This window comes from Bicyclus anynana, chromosome 20 (genome assembly GCF_947172395.1).
Source record: "Bicyclus anynana chromosome 20, ilBicAnyn1.1, whole genome shotgun sequence".
Lineage (NCBI taxonomy): Eukaryota > Metazoa > Arthropoda > Insecta > Lepidoptera > Nymphalidae > Bicyclus > Bicyclus anynana.
In genome coordinates this window covers 13,486,715-13,510,316 of record NC_069102.1, presented here as the reverse complement: position 1 = coordinate 13,510,316, position 23,602 = coordinate 13,486,715, and the positions used below count along the sequence as shown (strand labels likewise).

Genomic DNA, 23,602 nt, shown 5'->3' with positions numbered 1-23,602 from the left:
GACACACTTATGCTTGTTCTTGGTTCTTGGTTTGTATACTATCTTACATAAGTTACATAAATAATAATATTAAGAATACATTCTTGAGAACTACCTCCAAGTATTATTTTTAGGGGATTATCTAATGGTAACATTTTCATCATCAACATTAACAACCCATATTCGGCTCACTGATGATATGAGAGACGTCAGAATGAGAGGCTAATAGTCCTCCACGCTGATCCAATGCGGATTGGTAGACTTCAATTATAATAAGGTATGCCGGTTTTCTCGTAATGTTTTTCCTTTACCTTTTCAGATTCTGATATTTGTATTAGAGTATACAAAAACCAACTAATAAATCCGTTTTCTAGTAGTGCTATTGAATAGCAAATCATTTAATGCTGTGCGCACTTCCTAGCAAGTAGCAGATATCTCATTAATATCTTGTAACGATAAGTTGGACATCTAAAATTATCTAGTTCCTCGCGGTACCCTAATCTTTGATAACTCAGACCACCTAAAATTTGGGTCGTAAAATAAAAATGCTTTGATAAAAGGTGGACACTGTCGTAACTTATGCCTTATCGAACCTTATCGAAACGGACTGTGCAGAAGCAAGCTGCCTTAATTATAACATTAAACTGAAATACCTATTGCTCATTTAGATGCCTTTACCTTCGGTGGTATTTATTAATTATCTTATCATGTTATGTGTTAACTTTAATCATTTATCATTTTAAATTGTGAACTAATTTGCTCATACGCACACAGACTTCTTCTCCGTATTCCCCCCATTACTTGATAATAATTAATTTAGTATGATAGCCAAAGTCATTGTTTTCAAAGTAATATTGACCATAAATAAAACAGGTTTTAGATCAAATGACCTAACCAGCTCACATATCTGGAACACAACCCCTCCATACGAACACTTGCTCATTATTTATTTAAGTTTCCTAATGTATTCATTCTCAATCAAAAAAATTGGACCTTTTGAATGATTTGAAAACTCCCTTGTCACTATTTCAATTGCAAATAAATAAAAGTAACGCTACATTATTTATATTATTACATGTGTGTGTTGTGTGTGTTGGGGGTTAATTGGGGGGGTCAGATGACCCCCACACAACATTAAATTTTAATTATGATAAATCAATTTTGAAAAAACTCTTTGGTAAAACTTTTGCGACAGATATAAATAAAACTCTCAAAGATTTCACTTGTACTCGTATATAATACTAAGTTTTACAGAAACATAAACTTCAAATTTAAGAAGCATTAAGATTTTGAACCATGTTTGTAAGATTCCGATCCCCATTTAACAACTTTTTTATTTAGTTTTATTTGTAAAGTATGTTTGCATTTATATTAGGCACCTCGTTCACAGGTTGTCATACAATTATGTTAATTCCCCAATAGAATATTCATTGAAAACTCACCCTTGTATGTTAACTTGTCATTGTGCCTTTGCTGTCGTTTGAGTTTGAGGTCTGACATGACATCCCTCCACTAGGGTTGCCAACCATACTATAATATATAGTATAGTACTATATTTCAGGTCTTAGTACTGTATACTGTTGAAGAAACATAAAGTACATCCTATTTTCGACGCTAAAATTTTACAAACACATCTTTTATTTAAAACTTTATACTACTTGTATTAGTAGTTGTGTATCAAGTATCTACAAAAATAATATTTACATATAATACGAATATATATATTACTAATGCTAACTTTTTAGTAACTACTAGATCAACATTTACAAAAACGCATAAAATTTTGTAACTGACCTATAAGATCGCATAGCGACCTACGCCACAGGCATCAATTAGTTTAACATAAATTATTTAAATTGTTTCCAATTATTAGCCTATAAATTTTTATATAGGCAGATAGCGTTATCAAACGGCTTTCATTTAAATTGCAAATTAAGTATCTAATTCAATAATCCCTTTCTATTATGCTTTAATAAATCAACCTAAGGTAACATCATAATTACAGACACTCGACATAAAAACCCTCATAGCTAACCAACCGATTTCCCCTCGGTGACTTCAATAGTAATTCAATTACCCTTCTCGGCGAACAAAACGTCGCGTAAACAACTCCGGAGAATAAAGGTCGCCCTTCAAAGGGTCACCTTCTGGAGTAGATGCCCCAAAAATTACCCTGGCGTACCCCATACCATTTAAAGTGCTCACTGTAAGAAACATCTTAAATATTCAGTATACCCTTTTATTTATCAGAAATGAAATACGTCGATGTACAAAAGCCCCACTGGAAGTAATTGGTTAATTTATGTTGTACACAATCATAGGCTTCTTAGAAATCACTTAGTAATTTGTTCCTTACCAGACGGGACGTTAAGCCGAGGTGAAGGTCGGAGCTCGCTGGGAGGCGTTGCTATGGTAAACCTTGTTTGTGATTATTAGCAATCATCTGCGTATTCAACTTAATATAATGATATTGTAAAATGAGTACTCCAGCCCCTTTGTAAGTACGCGTAATTCGCCCAATCAGACTAATTTGTTTATTTGTTGCTAAGAGCTTCTAGTATTTGGTAATAAATTTCTTGGAAAGGACAAAAACATTTGGAAATGTATCGTAAAAGTTAACAAGCACAATGATCCAAATGTCTTATGAAACAATTTTTGTGATTGTCCAATATTACGGTAATTTACCGAACAATAACACGAAATTTTGGAAGAGTAGATAATTATGTATCATGAAGATATTCAATGTTCATGAAGATATTCAATGTTGGTTTCATCTCAATATTATGATTACTGAGTTAAATAATACAAACCAAATTAATTATCTTGTCGAAAATATGTATGTGTATTTATTTAACGAAATTTGCGCTAAATTTCTATTAATTGTTTAAATAAAATGGAATAGTTCAGTTATAAAAACTGTAACTTATCTCAAAAAACATTTCTCTTGAAAATTCATTTTATAAAGGGATATTTAATGTTTCTGGAATCAATAAAAGGATTAGACTTAGCATTTCGTAGACCGTACGGGTACCGGGTCCATTGTGTGGTAGAGAGAAAAACTCAGAGCAGATCCCGAGAAATTTTACATAGGTTTGAATTTCATCTGCACTGTTCTTGTCTGCTCTGCATGCCAAGCATGTTAATACTCGCTACAGAATCTTGCTATTTCGTTATTGTTGTTTTTTGTGTCGAAAACTGTTTTCTAATGTTGAATTTAAAGCTAAAGTAAAATAGTTCTAGTCAGGCCAATGTACTGCAGTAAGTCTTATATTAGAACATGTATAGAAGCTTATAAATATAGCAAAAAAAAAAATAATTGAAATCAAAATTTCATTCAACCGTATGAGACGAAAATGGAGAGATGAAAAAAAGCCATCTTTGTGAAGGCGCGACCGAAGAGACGAAACTATTGCATTGTATTACCATAATGGTTTGTCTACATGCTTACACGATTGTGTTCCAACTGCGAGGGGTTTTTTATTCGGTCTTATTATTCATAGGTAAGCACCATTGTAACGCGGCTAGTTTTAGGGTTCTCGCAACTTCGCTTTGGACTCATTGATCAAAAATCCTCTCCAACTTTGTTTTTTAATCTGAGTCACCTTAAATCCAATCTAGTCGTTAGACATTTGTTGTTATTTATGTTATTTCTTCTAAGATAATGTATCGTACGTCCACTCTATAATAACCTCTATGATATCATATGATATCCCCACCATCAATATTATTATCATCAGTTCTTTTCTATAACGATGGGGGCTTCGGACCTACTATATTACTCCAACGCTCCAATTGAGCTTAACTCATTGATGTAGATTATCAATTCCTTCAAAACAATATGAAAAGGTACCGCATTCTTTCCCAAGTTTCCCATAACATCAGTCGAAAATTCCAAGCACTGTTAACTAAATAATTTATTTGACAGTATAAATATACAGAACCCATTGATGGCGGCTGGTGCTAACAATGTTTTTTCACACCATGAGCTTATGTGAGGAATGCGAAGTTTAGGAGATTACCGTCGTCGGCACACGGTTGAGCCAGCTCGGTTGCCATGGTGACCCATTGTTGAGCGCCATGAATGAGTACCTACAACCATTGTGCTCTTTTTTCGACAACCGAATGTAAGATATGAGGTATCATTTGTACTTCTTTATTAATCGCGCCGGCAAAGTTGTTCTTGGATTGTGACTTGATATTATGTATAGATCACACTGTAGCTTGAACAATAATATTGCTAACATTGCACATAATAAAAGGATATAGTTTTGCTAAGTAGCGCAATTTATAATCTTAACGAAAACATATTATCCTTGTTCAAAAATTGGGTATAAAGACATATCCCTATCAAAACTCAGAATATTACTTGCCTTTTTCGTCATTTCTATGATCCAAATGACTTTAGATAAACATTGTAGAGTGGTCATCTTCTTCATCAGAAGGTTTAGAATTCAAATCACCACTGATAGCTGATTAAATAGATAGGTCTAAGTAAATAGATGTATAGATAGATAGGCAGCGTGCCGACTTACACAAGATAGAAGTAAACCTATAGATAGTTCTAGATAAATTAGGTGATTGCGTCAATAAGTGCCTAGCAAATGTGACGATTGGTCAAACAAAGGGAAAACCATAGATGTCACCATAGAGTATAGACCCGGCTAATACGGCTATCGGGAGATAAGGTGAGGCTCCCACGGCCTCAGTACACGTCATTTGTGAAACTTGGCGTATGTTTCAGCGAAGCGAGATTATCTTTCACTAATGTGTAAACACTTGCGTTAGTTTTTCTGAGTAATACTTGATGTAATGACGAAGGTGCATCTGGGGGCTTACCACAAGCTTTTACAAAACCGTCATGATATCTGTCATTGTTCTTTAAAGGCCTACATAATATTACATTAAATGCTACCTTATACCTATCTACGTAATCGTAGATCAAGGAACGAATGAATTCTATAATTCGAATGAATTCTATAAAAGAATAGAATAGAAAGAAATCTCTATAGATTTATTATTTAATTGTTATATTTAATTATTATCTGTACTTATTTATGTATATTTTAAATGGGTGTATTATCTGAAGTAAATAAATTATTATTATTATTATTATTATTATTAAAAGAAGTGGTAGCTACTTAAGCATAAGCACAAGTTAGGCAGATACTTAAGGATCTTAAGCAGAGAAAGAACTATCACCTCCGACCGCCGAGGCATTTATGTGCGGTGGATTTACAACACGGAGTTCCTGAGTTCGATCCCCGGCTGGGACAATTTAGGTTTTTTTAAGTGGTTCAAGTAGGTATGGCTGGTTGGAGGCTTGGGCCGTGGCTAGTTATCACCCGACCGACGACGTACCGCCAAGCGATTTAGCGTTCCAGTATGATATCGTGTTGAAACCGAAAGGGGTGTGGATTTTCATTTTCCTCCTATTGCAGATTGCATCATCCCTTACCATCTTGTAGAAATACAGTCATATAACCAGAGCAAGCGTTCAATGCTCTAGCAATGCAAAAAGAGGCAATTACAGGCAGATAGAGTCATTTAGCTAGTGCAGGCTTTAAATTTGCTTACAGACATAATAATTATCTCCACTATATAGTTCAAATAAAACACGGGAACGGGAACTAAGTGGGTGAAACCGCGTAACGTTGGCTAGTTTGATAGCGTGGCCAAAGCTTTCCCTAAATCCTTTAAGCGGCGTTGGCTAGTTAGATAGCATGGCCAAAGCTTTCCTTTAATTAACTATGTTAATTAACATTATCTACAAGCATGCAACTAATTATAGCTTTGATCACAAAGCACAAAATCAATTACGTTTTCATTATACAAGGTCGCAAATGCCTGGCATACCGCGGGGCGAGATAAATCTTCTCACAAATAAAACGCGCCCGAAACACGGAGTACGTTTTAGCTGGCGTTATAAAAAGGGAGGGTTTTTAGAGATCCGTATCTAACTGGGAAAATCCCCAAACAGAAAATATTTTCCTTGTTAGGTAGATATTTAGTTGCTTGTTTGTTTGCATTACGAATACATGTTATTCTCTTCCAGCTTACGTTTTCCCTACAATTTTTCAGGGAATAAGTATTCCATCAAGCCCAACGTTCTACCGTAGGTTCTTCATATATAAAATGGGGCCCAGAGAAAAAGGGAAGGGAAAAATTTAAAGAAATAAAAATATTGACTGTGCATTGTCAGTATATATTTGAAAATTTAGTACTATCAGATTTAAACCAGGATTAACTATCATAGGGCAGGTAGTCAAGACTCTGACATATATTAAAAAGCTAAGCAGTGACATTTAAGTATTAACCGTCTACGGAACCCTACCTTACCCGTGACCGATCACATATTAGAACTTTTTGTAATAATCCCAATGGTTTAGTATTCTACCACGCCTACCAATACAAAGTCGAACTGCTTCGGACGAAGTTACCATGGATTTATGGTAATTAGATTTTCTGGTAAACCATGATGACTTAGTGGTTAGAACACGATTTTTTACTGTCATCGTATAATATACATTTTAGGAATGATGAACCTAACCTGAAAAGGGTATGGTCTAATGCTCAGTCAAATTATAGGTTAAGGTAATGTATAAATAATTATAAATAAATTATTTGGACTCACAAAAAGGGATCAGAGCAATCCTATATTATTTAAACCGATAACCGTTCTAACAATATGTACCAGTTTGTTTTTCTTGGCGGGCACTTTTGAAAATCGACATAACTAATCGTCGAACCTGTATAACTTGGTTCAGAGCCCTCCTACAAATTTCATATCGTATTAGCTTTTACTCCAAATGGCTTCTTCTAACGATTGGTGGCATTTTTTTCGTTGGCCGTTTTTTCAAAAAGAGCCCATAATTAATGATCTCCTTAGTGTCGTGTTGAGTATGTATACTACATGTATGTTTAATGGCCGATTCAGGTTTGGTGGGAGGCTTCGGCTGTGGCTAGTTACCACCCTAACGGCAAAGGCGTACGATACGGTACGATGTCGTGTAGAAACCGAAAGGGGTGTGAGTTTGCATCATCACTTACCATCAGGTGAGATGTGATGTATGATGTACATGGTGAGTACGGTCAGGTCAAGGGCTAACTTGTAAAGAATAAAAAAACTCCTTCAGGTCTGAATAAGAAGCATGAGAAGTAACAATCGATATTAAATGAAAAGCGATATTTCAACTGTAGTATGGATAACTATAAGTTGTAAAACATACGTTGTGTACTTACGTCATGAGTTATCTTGCTGGTTTTAAAAATAACAAAATCTCATTCGAAATTAAAATTATAATCTTAAACTTCAATGGACTGTGTGCAAAAACGTCAAAGAATTTTAATCAAGTCTCCGAAGGTCTGACCTCTGCGAGTAAATGATCATGTTCCTAACGTAGATTACATTTAGAGGCGTATGTAGGATGTGAGCTTGAATATTCGAATATTCGTTCATATATTCGTATTAGCCAGGGATCCGTAGAACATTTTGTGCAACTGATTACTATCAAGTTAATATACCTATACATACGGATCCCAGACTATATATATTTAATGACGCCGCGTGGTTTCACCCGCGTGGTTCTCGTTCCCGTAGGAGTGCGTGGATAATATATAGCCTATAGCCTTCCTCGATAAATGGACTATCTAACGTTGAAAGAATTTTTCAAATCGGACTAGTAGTTCCTAAGATTAGCGCGTTCAATCAAACAAACAAACTCTTCAGCTTTTTTATTAGTATAGATTAAAAAATTAAAATATCTATACTGGTTGTAATAGTAGGAATTCTTAAGGTATACTTTACTTGTTAACATTAATTTATTATTATTTCTAATAGCGGAAGTCCCACGTTGCAGTGGGAATATGGAAATTAAATATACTCTATGCTACTCGCGGATAATGTAGCTTTCAATTTGGTGAAAGAATTCTTAAAATCTCTTCAGTAGGTTAGCCGTGAAAGTGTAATGCACAAACTCAGTTTTGCATTTATTACATAACTAATTATATAAAGATTTATGATATAACTAATAGTTTATTTGAAACAGCTGTTAAACAAACCCAGTCTTCATAATCTAACCGCTGAGCTATAAAGATAATAAAACTTCAAAATCTCAAAGAATCTCTGATGCTTTGTTTATGTAGCGATAAAACTAAATCCACACCAAACCAATCAATTAGTTACTAAAAGATCCAATTGGATTAAATTCCACACAAAAAACAAATACGACCACTCATGCGATTTTTAATGCAAAAGTAATCTTAAACTGTTTGAAATACGGTTGATTTTGTATTGAGTTTTTTGGAGAACAAAAAGCTAATAGAAAGGCGATGGAGCCTCCACTTTTAATTATCGTTTACCGACCATTGTCTAAGCGTAAAAGATACTGATAAAAAATCTAGTACAGAGCGAGTCCTGTCCTCTTTAATAGGGTTCCGCACAATTATTTTTAAGAGTTTTTTAATGTTCTTCTAGCTGACCCGCTTAATGGTGTTTTGTCTTCTTAACCACCAGAAGTAAGGATAGAAGAAACTTTGGACCTCCTCCAAATAAGTTCGCTTAACATCTCGTAAAATCGCAGTCAAGAGCTAAATCTATACTAATATTAGAAAGCTGAAGAGTTTGTTTGTTTGTTTGATTGAACGCGCTAATCTCAGAAACTACTGATTCGGTCCGATTTGAAAATCCGACGAACCCATGCGACAACGTCATCCAGGTCCGAGATGTGAACTCTGCAACGTGCAATGTACGTTGTAGAGGATGAAAATGTTCCGGTTTCGGGGTGAGAAGCTTAGCAACTTATTCTGAATTGTTGATTTTTTAAGTTTAAGTTGTTTCTTTTGTAGAACTGATCCCTAAAAATGTCCGAAGAGGAATATAGTTGTCGGTTTCGATGCCAATCCATTTAAAGGCGTAGATAGTAACTCTTTAAAAAAACTTCGAAAAAAGCGACGTCAAGCATTTGTCTGTATCGTGAAGCGCCTGGCTCTACGATTTTTATTATACCTTGCTTAATTTCTAAGCCGTGATAGCCCAGTGGATACGACCTCTGCCTTCGATACGGATGGCGTAGATTTGAATCCGGGGCACCTCGAACTTTTAAATTTTGTGCATTTTAAGAAATTAAATATCACGTGTCTGAAACGGTGAAGGAAAAACATCGTGAGAAAATCTGCATACCTGAGATTTTTTTTTATTTTCTCTACGTGTGTGAAGTCTGCTAATCCGCATTAGACCAGTGTGGTGGACTATTGACCTAAGACCCCTCTCATTTTGAGAGGAGTCTTGTGCTCAAAGAGCCGAATAAGGGTTGTCAATGTCATTTATGATGATGAATTTCTAAGCTAGCGAATTAGGATAAGGCTAGTTTTATTTGAGAAAACGAATGAAAATTTAAATGATTTTAGTAAAATTAGATACTATGAAATCCTACATTCTGAAAATTTGCCCAGAAGCAAAATGTGCGGTTTACATGAATGTTTACCAGTGTCTTAACTAAACTAAGCGTTCCAGTAGAAAGCGGTAAGATTTCATTTTCTGTTTTCTTGTTCATTACGATTTACCTTAAAACCTATACTTACTACACCATTTCAAAAACTCTTTTATCATTCGCAAACTACATCTTAACCGAGTAAAATAACATATACTTTATCCCCGTATTCGCACGGGAACTATTTATACAATATCGCTGTACCAACAGATGTTGTTAGACTAATAATAGTGGATAGAAAAATGTAATTATGTTTTTAATTTAATTAGTTAGTTATAAATTAAAATGTCTATATTTTTCACCTTACAACAATAGTAATTATTATTTTATTCGTTGAAGTAAAAAATAAAACAATAAAACTCATTTGAACATGTATTAACGGGCCATTAAGGCTAACGCTACAATAAAATCCTTTTGAATGGAGCAAATTAGCTATTTTGTATATTTTCCTAGCAATAAATATTTCATTCTATTCATGTCTCAAAAAAGCTTATTAATAAATATTAACTAGCGGTCCAATCTGACTTCTTCCTAGTTGATCATTTTTACATAGTTACATGTGTTAGTATGTAAAAATGATCAACCATCGCTGTTTTACCTGCGTAATTCCCATTCCGGTGGAAATACGGGACTAAAATATAGCCATTACTCTCTGATGATGTAGCTTTCCATTGGCAAAATAACTTTTAAAATCGGTCTAGTAGTTTTGGAGCCTAATCGTAACAAAAAATCATATTTTACCTCTTTATAATATTAACTAGCGGACACACGCAACTTCGTCCGCCCTTAGACTTCTTTAATCCGACCCTCTCTACTAACTATATACTACCTCCCTGCCAAATTTAATATTTGTAATTCAAGCGGTTTCTGAGATTCGCATTTATCTATTATGATTAACAGTTAGCAGTTTTTGAGATCAAGCGTTAATATTTTTTTTTCCAATAAAAAAGCTACGTTATCAGTGAGTGTTAGGGTTGAAACCGGGCGTCTACTACTAGTAGTTAGGTATATTACGAAACTGATATTTAATTTTAACTTATAGAAGAGAAGCAGACATTATTTTGCGGTAGTTCATTATGAACAATTTATTGTCGGTAAGTAATATCCATTATACAGCCATCGTATCGTACCAAAACATCTCGCCGAGTGGTCAAGTTTTTTATTTATTTGGAAAAAAGTGTAGTTTCGTAGATTTCATGGCAGCGCCGTTCCCACACGCGCCCGATCGACCCCCGGCTTCGATCCCGGTTTTTTGACTATCCCCTTCCTCTCTCCCCCCTGTCCCTGTCCCAGGGAGGCTTACAGGCTTTTATTTCAACTTCTATGCGCGTTGGTATTTTTGGAATCATTATAGCCTATTTCTCGAAGGTACTTCAATGCAGTATCACACTTTATAAGTCTGTGGTAGTTTTTTAGCAATCATTCCGTCATGATTTTTACATAACTAAATAGTAATAGTAGTACGCAATGTAAGCTCTCTCAGATATATTTTCTCCGTTTCTGCCACATTTCTCATTGATGCTTTGCTTCTATACTGGTCGTAGCGTGATGTTATCTTCTTCTATACTTATAATAAACTAGCTGATGCCGCGCGGTTTCACCCGCGTGGTTCCCGTTCCCGTGGGAATACCGGAATAATATATAACCTATAGCCTTCCTCGATAAATGGGCTATCTAACACTAAAATAATTTTTCAAATCGGACCAGTGGTTCCTGAGATTAGCGCGCTCAACCAAACAAACAAACAAACTCTTCAGCTTTATAATATTAGTATAGATCTGTAGAGAGTTCAATTCTGTACATGAAATATATTTCCAAAATAACTAGTAACTGATGCCGAAAATGCAATCAGTAAAATTTTTGTCTGTCTGTATGATCGTTATAGAAACAAAAACTAATCGACGGATTTTAACGAAACTTTACAATTATTCTCCATCCTCCTGGGCAGGTTCTAGTGTACTTTTTATCACGTTACGATTAATAGGAGCAGAGCAGTGAATGGAAATGTTAGGAAAACAAGATAAATTACTCCATTTTTACAGCGATACAACTGTAAGGGCTGGATTAAATAGATCTAAGGGCGGACAAAGTCGCAGGCGTCGGCATATAGCCTTCACCTACTTCAATAAATCCACAATTTTTCAATTATGACCAGTAGTTCCTGAGATTAGCTGCGTTTAACCAAATCAACTCTTAAATGCTTTTCGGAAAATTTTATGTTCCCACATATGGAAATTAAAAACGTATTTACGTCACAAAATGTACCTAGATTTATAATTACAATTATTGTGCATCAAAAAAACAAGAAGTGCCCACTACAATGCGATGAGAAATATGAATATGTATGGAGTAAATATGTACCGTTTTATATGCCGACATTGTTTCCGAGGATATTAACTTTGCATCTCTTTATACGTTCACAAGAGATAATACTAATATGTAAATATAACAGAATGTCAGTCTGTCTATTTGTTCTCCTATCAAGACATAATCTGGACAACCCCTTTGGTGCATTAATTGGTAATGGAAGATTCCCAGATTGGTCAATTTAGGATTATACTTAAATTATCTACTTCAACGGCTCAGGCCTGGTCCGACGCTAATTCTCAGCTCGGGTTAAATTAGGATTTTTATTTTCGTTTAAGTTTTTAGTTTTCCATGAGCTATTTACCACCCTACCGACAAATATATTCCGCTAAGCTACTTAATGTTACGGAATAATTTCGCTCAGAACAGATGCATGAGTGGAAAAAATTATACCCCTTAACTACTTGTCATTCAAAAAAGTAATTAATGAAATGTTCAGTTTCGTACGCCTTGCGGTGATATAATTTGTATAAAGGAGATGTGAAAATTGTATGGAGCCCAGGTCCAGTCATTGTAAGTTCCCTAGCAGAAATTAAGGAAATTTTTTTTTAACTATTTTTGATTATACAAATCTACGAATTTACTTTAATTCTTTCGAAATAATATTCAATATCTCCCAAGAAATGCAACACTATTAAGGGTAATAATGGCGGATTGATGACGTTTTCAATGCAGTAAAATCGATTTGACGTTTGCTGTCAATTGTCATGTCATAGTTGCTTTAAGGGCGCCATCTTGGTATAACTCTAAACCATGAGTTTTAATTTTATTTATTTCTTTTTATTTAGTTACATTTATTAACTTTAATAAATTTTAATAAGATCCTTGTATTTTTAAAATTTTAATGATACGGGGTACAGGAGTTGACCTGAAATGGACCATCTCCTTTGTAGATTTGAGTGAAGAGAGTGAGTGAGTTGTCAGTCGGTAACACAGCCAATGAAAAAAAGGTTCGATATTTGTCAATATTTCACAAACTTTCTATCCACAAACCTCCCTGGGACGCTACGTGACCATCATCCGATTCGCCTCATCTTACCCGATTCTAAACGATCCGGAGAACATTCCAACACCCAATTTTTCAATATTCATTGCTCATTGTGTATTGTTAACTTTAGACATAACAGTTGATGGAATCATTGGATTTCTCTTTACTTTTTGTTAACGTCAATAAATTGAAAATTGTCGCATTCCGAAGCACAGCAGGTTAGGACAAAAAAATACATTCCTCTAAGTGATGTGAACCATCATTTAAGGAGATTTTATTAAATAAATAAAAAACTACATGTAGTAAAAGGAATAGTTAAGTTTTAAAAGCCATAGAGACCTGTACTTAATCTAGAAAGTCCAGTCTTAATCAAAAAGCTTTGTACGTCTCGCAAATTTTCTTCTAGTCAATCAATTTCCAAGCTCGAAATTGTCATCTTCATCCATTAAAATAGAGCAAAGTATCAAGTATCCAGCAATTTTCCACCATTGGATCGGAAAGTTCTAAGAACCGCTTCTCATTAGAGTCCTCTACGCAGGTGGTCCGTAGCGGGGCTGTTAGATAAATGGCGAACTACAATATTTGCGCTATAATTCATCTAATATCACACAAACACTACCCTGTCATTACTTCGCCGATCTGTTTGTTATTTGCCGCGACCTAAACACCAGATTATGCCAAATACAAATCATTTGATTTTACACCTAAACACTTTACACATAGAAGTCTTTTTCGTTTATGTTTTAGAACATTATGACATTATTTTTTACTAAATCTTCTTCAATAAGGCTGTGTACAGATGTAGCAACTTTGAGATCTAAGTTTAAGCAACTAGAATGTATCCTTCATTACATTACCTCAGACCGTTTATTATCTTTGTTTGACCGGTTATTATGCAGCTGTTGAGTGTTAATTCTGAGTTTCAAATCTGAAGACAAATGTTACTGAGCTTTTTGAATGAAAGAAAAAAAGTTTATTTTAAAATTGTGCCACACACTACAATGCCTAAGCACCGATGTAGCGTCCGATGCCTCAACCACCTAAGCAAGGCAAGACCAAAACTTGAGTTTTTGGCTTGCTCAGATGGTTGAAAGCCTGTAGCAGTAGCATCAAACACCATACTGTCATGTTTAGGACAACCTTGAAAAAGGTACCAGTTTGTTCTGCGAATATGAAATGTTCATACATCTTGTAAAATGTTATAACATCTTGTAAAAAGTTATTTTGTGTATTTTCTGTAAGCTCCTTAACTTAACCGCAACAGCGTTAATAAGAGGCTTCGATAAATGCAAAAGCTTTTTCAGAGCCGTGTTTGAGGACTAACATAACGAAGCTGGCAGAAGGTCCCTTAAACAGTTGACAGTTCTAAAGTTTCTACGTCTGAGCTATGCCTTATTTCATCACCAAATTTATAAATTTTACGCCTTACTTCTTTGACAATAGAGTTTGCTTTTCCTTATCGATTCTATTGTTGCGATTGTATGTTTATAATCACGTCGGTGTCTTTCAAGTCTCAAATAGCTGGGAGCAGTTCGATGGGCGGGTGTCAGTGATCATCGCTGGACGCCGCAGTTTCAACAAATTAACGCCGACAACCTAATTCTTCTTGTTATTAGCTTTTTTCTCCTCTATCTAAGTATGGGTATTTCTCAACGTTTCGAATGTGTGGTCCTATATCATCAAAACGTATTTTCAATCATCTAGTGTTGTTTTTATAATGTATTAACTTTTTGTATATTTAAGATTTTGCTTTATTTGTTTTATTCTGCTTTTTATTGTTTGTTTTAGCAGTTTTGTCTACCTTCAAGTACCTAAGTAAAATATTAGAATGATAAAGAACAAACACTGTCCATTTTTGCCTTTGCAAAAGTTAACAAGTTGTCTGTTAGACGTTTGACTTTTGTGTAACTTTGTCCACACTAGAACCAAAAATACACCTAATAATAAATGTCATGGTCAGGACAAGAACATGCAACTTTTAGAATGCATATTGTATACCTAGACTGACAAGGTAAATCAACCAATTCTTATGGTAAAGTTTGTGGTGTTGTAGGGGGTAATCTACAAAACCGATTTTGAAATTTTTTTTTTCCACTAGCAAACCACATTATTTGTGAGTGTCATAAGCATATTTTATCCCCATATTCCTACGGGAACGGTAACTACGCGGGTGAAACCGTGTGGTGTCTGCTAGTTAATGGCTCCACGGAGGATCAGCGCGGTGTCCTCACGGATACAGCAATATGCTGAGTGGAGACCCTTTTAGGATCACATCATGCAAGTTGCAATGTATTTTAATTATTGTTTTTTTTCTCTCTTTCCTTTGTGTATTCCTTTGTGTATTCTGAATAAACTTTTCTTTCTTTCTTTCTTGTTACAATATAAATGAAATATAGTTAAGAAATCAGATGTTCACAAAAAATCCGCACTTACGTATTGTGCATCTTCGATTAAACGTCGTGAGCAGAGACAGTGCAACCTGTACCAACGACAACATCCCGTGACGTCACGTCCGTTTCCGGCGCTCAGCTGATGCCGGCCGTCACGTGCCCGTCACAATGGCAGTGAAAGTCAAACAACCTGTATTAGTCACTATCTACACTAGATACATCTCGTCTTCTAAATTGATCAGTTCATTCAGTTGAATCTGGTTGCTATAAACGTTTAAACGCCTGATTATCATTATTAGACCTTATTTTTATCACAGTACACTAAATGGTGATCTCTCTAATAGGAGAGAGGATAATATGGAGCTTCAACCCACCACTCTGCTCCAATGCAGATTGGTGAACTTAGGGTAACAATTTTGACAATGTACCATAACAATCGGATTTTAATGATTATGACAGGCTAACGTGCTTTCCGAAGCACGTAACTGGGAGTACACAACCAATTTCCGAACTTCTGGCTGAAAATTTTGTAATGAGAAATTTTGAAAAGAAAGAAAAGCTCAGTATTACATGAATTTTAATCCAGGACCTCGAGATCTGAAATCACCTGACACCAACTAACTACTGGACCAACGAGTAAGTTATATTTAAATCATTAAGTAATCAATATTGATCTTATTATCGAATGATTAAATAATGAGGAAATTTTCCACAATACCTCAGATTTCCTTTAAGATATGAAGATCCATTGTTTCAATAGATCTGTGAAATCTGATCAAAATGTCGCACGTAAGTGCATTTTTATCGGTAATAATGGAATTGAATCAACCGTTGTTGTTACGATAGTCGTTTCAGTTATAATAAGTTTCAGTTTCAGTCTTATAGCGTAAATCTTCGACTAATTTATTAAAAAGCTTTTGCTTGGCTGTTGGATCAAGGGTCGGTTAAAGAATGATCCTTGAGACAGCATAAATTTTGATGAATTTCCTTACTCTAGAGCCCTGACTACCGGTTGCTTGGGCACTTAAAAGATTTTTATAAGTTTTATTTAAATCACTAATAACATGGCTACTTTACAGTTGATGATAATTTTGTAAATCTAAAATCTAAATGAGATTTTCCATAAACACATGGAAAAAGTCTATCAATTGATTAGTCTGTCTAACAATGGGAAGCGCGTGACACGTTATGAAGGAAGTGAATTAAAACAAACTATAAAGCAAGGATAGCTTGGAAGGAAATACGCGAGGCGTCTGATTATATTCCTCTACTGCAGTGCAACAATAACGTATGAACTGTTACAGCGGTGGAGCAATTCACAAGAGACAGCGTTTACTGAAATTAAAACTTCTTTAGGCGCGTTTAGCTATATTTGTATTTTCTGGTAGAAACTAACACTTATTGAGACGTGATTCAGATACATCTTATCGCTTCACTAGGTACTCCATAGATCATGATGGTCGATGATACAAGCGATATCGAGCGTGTGGAGTGCGTATTACTTGTAATAAAATATTATATAGTTAAAGAATCACTTGTTTAAACGCTAATCTTCGTAACTACCAATCGGATTAATGAAAAATGTTTTTGTACATGATAGCAAAACTGTTAGGAATGGCATACTTTAAAGGGAAAAAAGCGGGAAATATGTGGCAAAGTTGTGCCAAGTCTGTTTTTTTTTAATTCGAAGGATAATGATTTCCCACGCATACGAAGTCAAGCTTTTGGTAAGGTCGGTGACGAAACAAACAGGGAGAGGATTTGTTTTTTTTTCTTAATATCCAACGCCGTTTTTAACACGCCTCGTCATATCTTCACTAGCTACTTTTTGACCCCTGCTGAAATCGTTTGCCTTCATCTCGCCCGCTTCCGCTTGTACTTTGGCCTCGCATGGGCGGAGCGGTGAGTCACAAGAGTCTGCGCTCACAGACGGAGCTATGTGGAAGCATGGTGTACTGGATACAACGCGTGCCGAGACTGACAACTATGGGAGGATATGGAGATTTGTAGAGATTAAGCGCAGCATGTTTAATTTATATATTTATTAAGTTTCTTACTGTCTCTTCTCATTAGAAACTGCCTTTCGAACCGGTTAAAAAGTCTTTGTGAAGAAAGCTTACTTGAAATAAATTAATTTGAATTTTTTTTTAATTGTACATTACATTAACGGACTCATTCAAGCTTCACTTTGACAGTTATCACACAATCCACAAATCGAATGAAAGCTGAAGTCGACAAACGGAGGTTTTTACTCGCTTAAAATGTATATGTATATGATGAATTAAAACACACCGAGAGCTTGCGAAGGCCAGACATACTTCATTTTATGAAAGCTGAAAATTTGTCAGCCCTTGCTCCTACCATAGGTAAATATAATAGCCAATTATGGATTTGAATCTTGGTGGCAACGGAAAGTTTAAGTGAAGAGTAGTAGAGAAAGTGAGATTTCAAGGGCCTTTTTAATATTTTCCTAGTCAAAACATGAGTTTTTATGCTACACGAACTCTCCAAAAATGTCAAGATATAATTTCTTTTACCTTTTTATCGGTGGGTACCTTACCTATTTCATGAAATATAACTACTCTAATGATTAGATTAAACGTATAAACGGTTATAAGTCAACATTGAAATGCTACTTCTATATCAATATACCAAAGTGACTTCCACCGCACTTGTTAACCTTAGTACGGTCTGCGTAAGCGAAGATTAAAAAACTATAAGCTTTGATATTCGTAGTGAGCGACATACAGGACACGCAATGTTCAATGTACATTGCATGTATATAAAGTAAATAATTAACACGTTCACTGCGGCACTGATATTTCTGTACTTTCCTCTTTAGCGGTACGAGGTCCATCCACCTCGTAACTCTCGAATACACTAGACGTACGAGGTCAATTGACCTCGTACCGCAGCGAACATGTTAATATAGTTACGTACATTCTATAACACTTTATTTCTTTGCCGGCACAATTCATATGCAACCTCGGATCTATGGGTTGAAGAAATATTTAGATCGTTTGTTATACAAATGATAAAGCGTATAAAATAAGAGAGAGAGCTACAAAGTATGTGTGGTTGAAGTATCTATACTAATATTATAGAGCTGAAGAGTTTGTTTGGTTGAACGCGCTAATCTCAGGAAGTACTAGTCAGATTTGAAAAATTCTTTCTGTGTTAGATAGCCCATTTATTGAGGTAGGCTATAGGCTATATATTATCCCCGTATTCCTACAGGAACAGGGACCATGCGGGTAAAAGCGCGCAGCGTCAGCTAGTATTTAATACGCGGATACTTCATACTGAGGCGACCTGTTAAATAATAATTAAAGTACCGACTTGAACGGGTCGCAAAGCTGAAGTGTGGCTGAAGTGACAATGGGCATTGCACAGAGTTCGAACTGAACTCCACTGTGTAGATATTATATCATAGTTTGATGCTAGTCACAAGCAGTTTTTTAAGTTCGTAAAAATACCTATATGTAGCAGTAATCCATAGGATGATCTGATTGATTGATTACTTATTTATTCTCCAATTGTCAACTTCCAACGTCTTTTTAATGAGGAATTGAATCACCTTGAGATGCTGAAATTAAGCTTGAGTTTCTTGGCGAATCTTCTCTGCTAAAACTGCATTCCAAAACAGTGGCAGAGTATCTACAAATAATCAAACTTGCTGTTTATAAAGTGGTTTTAAATTATGCCAACTTTGAAATGAATTTGGAATTTGAATGCGTTTATAAAATTTAAAAGAGTCGAAGCTGTGTAAACTCGTTCCTACAAGGGAGGAATGTAAAGAATGAAGCACGAAATCGGAGCGTTTCGGGAAAATCGATTTGGAAGCGGGCCACGCGGATAAGTGACGTCGAACATTACGCTTCGTCGTATCGCTTCTTTAACTTCATGCTTCTTTTGTGTTTGTTCGTTATTCGGTGGCTTTTTATCATAACCGCCGCGGCTCAGCAAAAAATCAATCAAACATAAAATACTTACATTCAAAGTACCTACCTTATTGCTTTGCACAGGTACTTAGTCTTACATGAGGTCCTGGGGCCTCTATACCATAATAGAATTTTGAATTTTGAATTCTGAATTTTTGCTGGTGGGAGGCTTCGCCCGTTTCTAGTTACCACCCTATTGACAAAGACATACCGCCAAACGATTTAGCGTTCCGGTACGATGTCGTGTAGAAACCAAAAGGGGTGTGGATTTTCATCCTCCTCTTAACAAATTAGCCCGCTTCCATCTTAGATTGCATCGTCACTTACCATCAGGTGAGATTGCAATCAAGGGCTAACTTGTAAAGAATAAAAAAGACACCCAGGCCCCCAGGACATGGCCTATATATGGCAATGACAGGCCCTAGTTACATAAAAATAATAATAATAATATATTTTGCAATTGTGTGATTGAGAGAAAGATTAACAAATTATCATATTATCATATATTATGATCATAGTGGTCAAATAAATAATTTTTTTTTTTAATAACGAAAGCAATTTAAACAAAAAGTCAATTAAGTTTATTGTCATAAACTGAAGGTAAATTAAAGCGATTAAACATAATAATTAATTCTAAAATTCTGAATATTGCGTTTGAAAATAGCCTTCAAGATATGTATACTTTTCAAGACTCTCTGAGGTTCGAGGGAGTAATACAATCAACAACCTAACTCCAACCTATTGAGAATTTCTTGCAAATTTTTAGAATATTTTACTTCTCATGATCAATGAAATAATATTTCCACGTTAAAAATGCCATTCCAAATTTCATCCAAATCGGTTCAGTCGTAGTCGTTCGTCGTCTTGAAATACTAATTAATACACGTAACTTTTCGCTTTTATAAAATGAGTGTGATCGAATAGGTTAGTGTTACAACTTGACCCAATCTGCAAGAAATTCTCAATAGCTTGGAGTTAGGTTATTGATTGTATCACTCCCCCAAGCCTCAGAGTGTCTTGAAAAGTATACCTACATGTCTGGGTGGCTATTTTCAAACGAAATCAACGAGAATCATATGAATCATAGATATGGTGCTCGTTGATTTTGTGAAAAACCGAAGTTTAAGAGGATAATGTCCCAGTGATCAGGTAGTAATGTCATAACGCAATATAGACTTCATATTCCCTTCGCTCACTCTGCATGTAACACACAAATACGGGACCCGCCATTACAATTAGACCTTCTGAGAAGGCCGCTACGTGTCTCGGGCCGCATTGCACGCATAGAGCCGCCTCGCGAATCCAAATTATAGGAAAAAACAGAAAAAAACGCCCAATACGTGCTCGCGGAGCGGTGTTTTGGGCAAACTTTCGACCACTTGTAGAACATTTTGACAACTTTTGAGACACAGTTGAGAATGTCTTGCTTTATTGAGATCCTAGATTGCATTCCCTGCAATGATAATTCAAAATTATAGACAAGCAAGCAAGCATAAGACAAGCAAGTCTTATCATATTCATATTCCTCATCTAAGTTTACGATCAAAAATGAGTCAAGCGCGAGCCGGAAAAGAAATAGACAAAAGTCATCCAATGACGGTGCCACCAGAAATACCGCTATCTCTTTCATTGCGTTGAGACGAAATAAATGGGACTGGGACAACTCGGCCACCACTGGACGATATTTTTGTCTATTTCTCTTCACTTTGTCGCAAGTTAGACTAGAGCTAACGTATCATTGAATAAACTAAACTGCATTTAAAGGCAACGTAGGTTATCCCACGTCATTTCAGGGCCACATATGCTACTAAGCGCGTTTATACATTAATTGTACTGTAAGCGACCTTTGTGACAGGCAGGTCTCACACATCGGTATGGAATCCCTTTCAACCGTTTGTTTTAGATCGATCCTGATTCATACATTCCTCACTAGGCGTACGCAGTGATTAGAAGAAATAGCATTGTTCCGCAAACTTGAGATATCAACACGATAGATAATATTGACTAGCGGACGCACGCGGTTTTTCAGATAAGCGTTTCTTCTTACGTACGTTCAATAATGTTTGACGAAAAATAGAGGTAGAGGAAGATAGGTCTCAGAGTACAGTAAAAACATAAACCACACTAGTATTTACAACTGCCATACAAAAATTATTTTAGCGGCGTTTCCAACGGCGCGATGACAGTGTGACGACTGAGCTCAGGTTTGCTAATTAGCAATCTACCTCTCTTATTTCGTACGCAATGATGTTCTTCTAACATCATAGCGTACGTTCATAATTATTGGAACCTACACTAATATTATAAACCTGGAGAGTTTGTTTGTTTGAACGCGCTAATCTCAGGCAATACTGACTCCAATTGAAAAAACTATTTCAGTGTTTATTAGGCTATTCATTGAGAAATATGCCTAAGATGCGTTTCATGACATAATTATTATCAACTCGTAAAGAGAAAAGGATACTACTCGACCGATAGGGGCCAGATCGGAAATATTGTATCTCCCGTTTCAATTAGACAAAAGAGTGATCAATCCGCCTATTGGTCGACAATATGTCTTTGTCTTCACGAGGTATGCCATGGCACGCAAGCCTACACGGATCTGAGCAAATAAAGAAAACATAAAATCCTAAATTTAAAAAAAAAACAACAATAAAAAGTGCAAAATCTACAAGAACGCCAGTCGCTAAAAAAAATAAAAAAAAAACTAGCTTGAATTCCGATAAGGTCCTATGACCCCGGATTAGGAGCGAGGCCTTCCATTGTTCACCATGTCACACCAGCACCACACCAGCCCAAATAATGTCATTATGCTCTGATAATTAAGGTCGAGTACGCTTCATGAATTGTTTACAATGTGAACAATACAAACTTACACACATACCGCATATTCTATTACAGAAGACTCAATGACTTACTAAATGGGTTAAGTGAAACCCGAACGCCAAATATTTTTTTTTTATTTATCATCATCATCATCATATCAGCCGATGGACGTCCACTGCAGGACATTCCTTTTGTATGGACTTCCAAACATCACGATCCTGAGCCGCCTGCATCCAGCAAAACCCTGCAATTCGTTTGATGTCATCAATCCACCTAGTGGGGGGTCGCGCTTTCTAATACGGGGTCGTCATTCCAGCACCGTGGGATCCCAACGACCATCGGCTCTTCGAACTATGTGCCCCTCCCGTTGCCACTTCAGCTTCGCGACTCGTTGAGCTATGTCGGTAACTTTGGTTCTTCGACGGGTCTCCTCATTTCTGATTCGATCACGCAGAGATACTCCTAGCATAGCTCGTTCTATCGCCCGCTGTGTGACTCTGAACTTTCTTATGAGGCCCATAGTTGGCGAGTTTTGTATTTATAGTAGGCAATCACTGTAAGGTATGTGAGGGAAGGATATTGTGCCTGTCAATCTTGCAAACTGCCAACCTCACCTGCTCATGGTGCAACGAGACCTAGACCCTTAAATCCTGCTATCTTCCATAGTTAAACACCAAAACTCTATAATTGGCTTCCGTAGAATTATGGACTAACCAATTTCCATCCTTCATAAAATGAGGCAATCTAGCTACCATAATATGGAATGTATTTCCTTCTAAAATAAGAATATCATTCTAAAACTTGGAGACCACATTTGATTTGCAGTGATTTATTGTCATGTCATACCGTGACGTGTCGTGCCTGAAACAATTATTGCGTGACTTTAAAGTGTTAACGAACTATTAGGGTCATACTTTAAAAAACAATTAAGCGTTTAATTTACAAAAGTGGATGACCTTTTAAATATTCCGCGCCCATGAACTTATCATGCGCCCTGTAAACTTAAAATAATTTTGTAATTTTTTTTCAGTATCCCGAAAATCTCAGTACCGATTTACATACGAATTGAATATTTATAAAATCTAATTTTAAGAGAAAATATAAACCACGTAATCGTTCACCCATAAGCAAAAGCATAACACCCTGTCGCTATTACTCCTCTGGATGCAAGATTTATTATTCTTTGAGCTTCGTTCGTTATCAACCCATATTCGGCTCACTGCTGAGCTCGAGTCTCTTCTCAAAGTCAGAGGGGTTAGGCCAATAGTCCATCACGCTGGCCCAATGCGAATTGGCAGATTTCACAAACGCAGATAATTAAGAAAATTTTCTGGTATGCAGGTTTCCTCACGATGTTTTCCTTCACAGTTTGAGACACGTGATGTTTAATTTCTTAAAATGCACACAACTGAAAGGTTGGAGGTGCATGCCCCGGACCGGATTCGAACCCACACCCTCCAGAATCGGAGGCAGAGGTCATATCCACTGGGCTATCAAGGCTCATCTTTGAGCTTATTGGTGGTTATCTTATAGTCATATAGTATGTAGATGACATTTTTTCAATTGATTTGTTATTTATTTTAATAGGTTGATAATAAAGACCAAAATAGAGAATAATAATAA

General features: G+C 35.9%; 1 protein-coding gene across 15 annotated transcripts in view; it reads left to right on the top strand.

Annotated features, from left to right (window-relative positions):
- Positions 1-23,602, top strand: part of LOC112044815 (protein prickle) — a 408,579-nt gene that overhangs the window by 367,841 nt on the left and 17,136 nt on the right. The gene's annotated exons all lie outside the window — the stretch shown is intronic.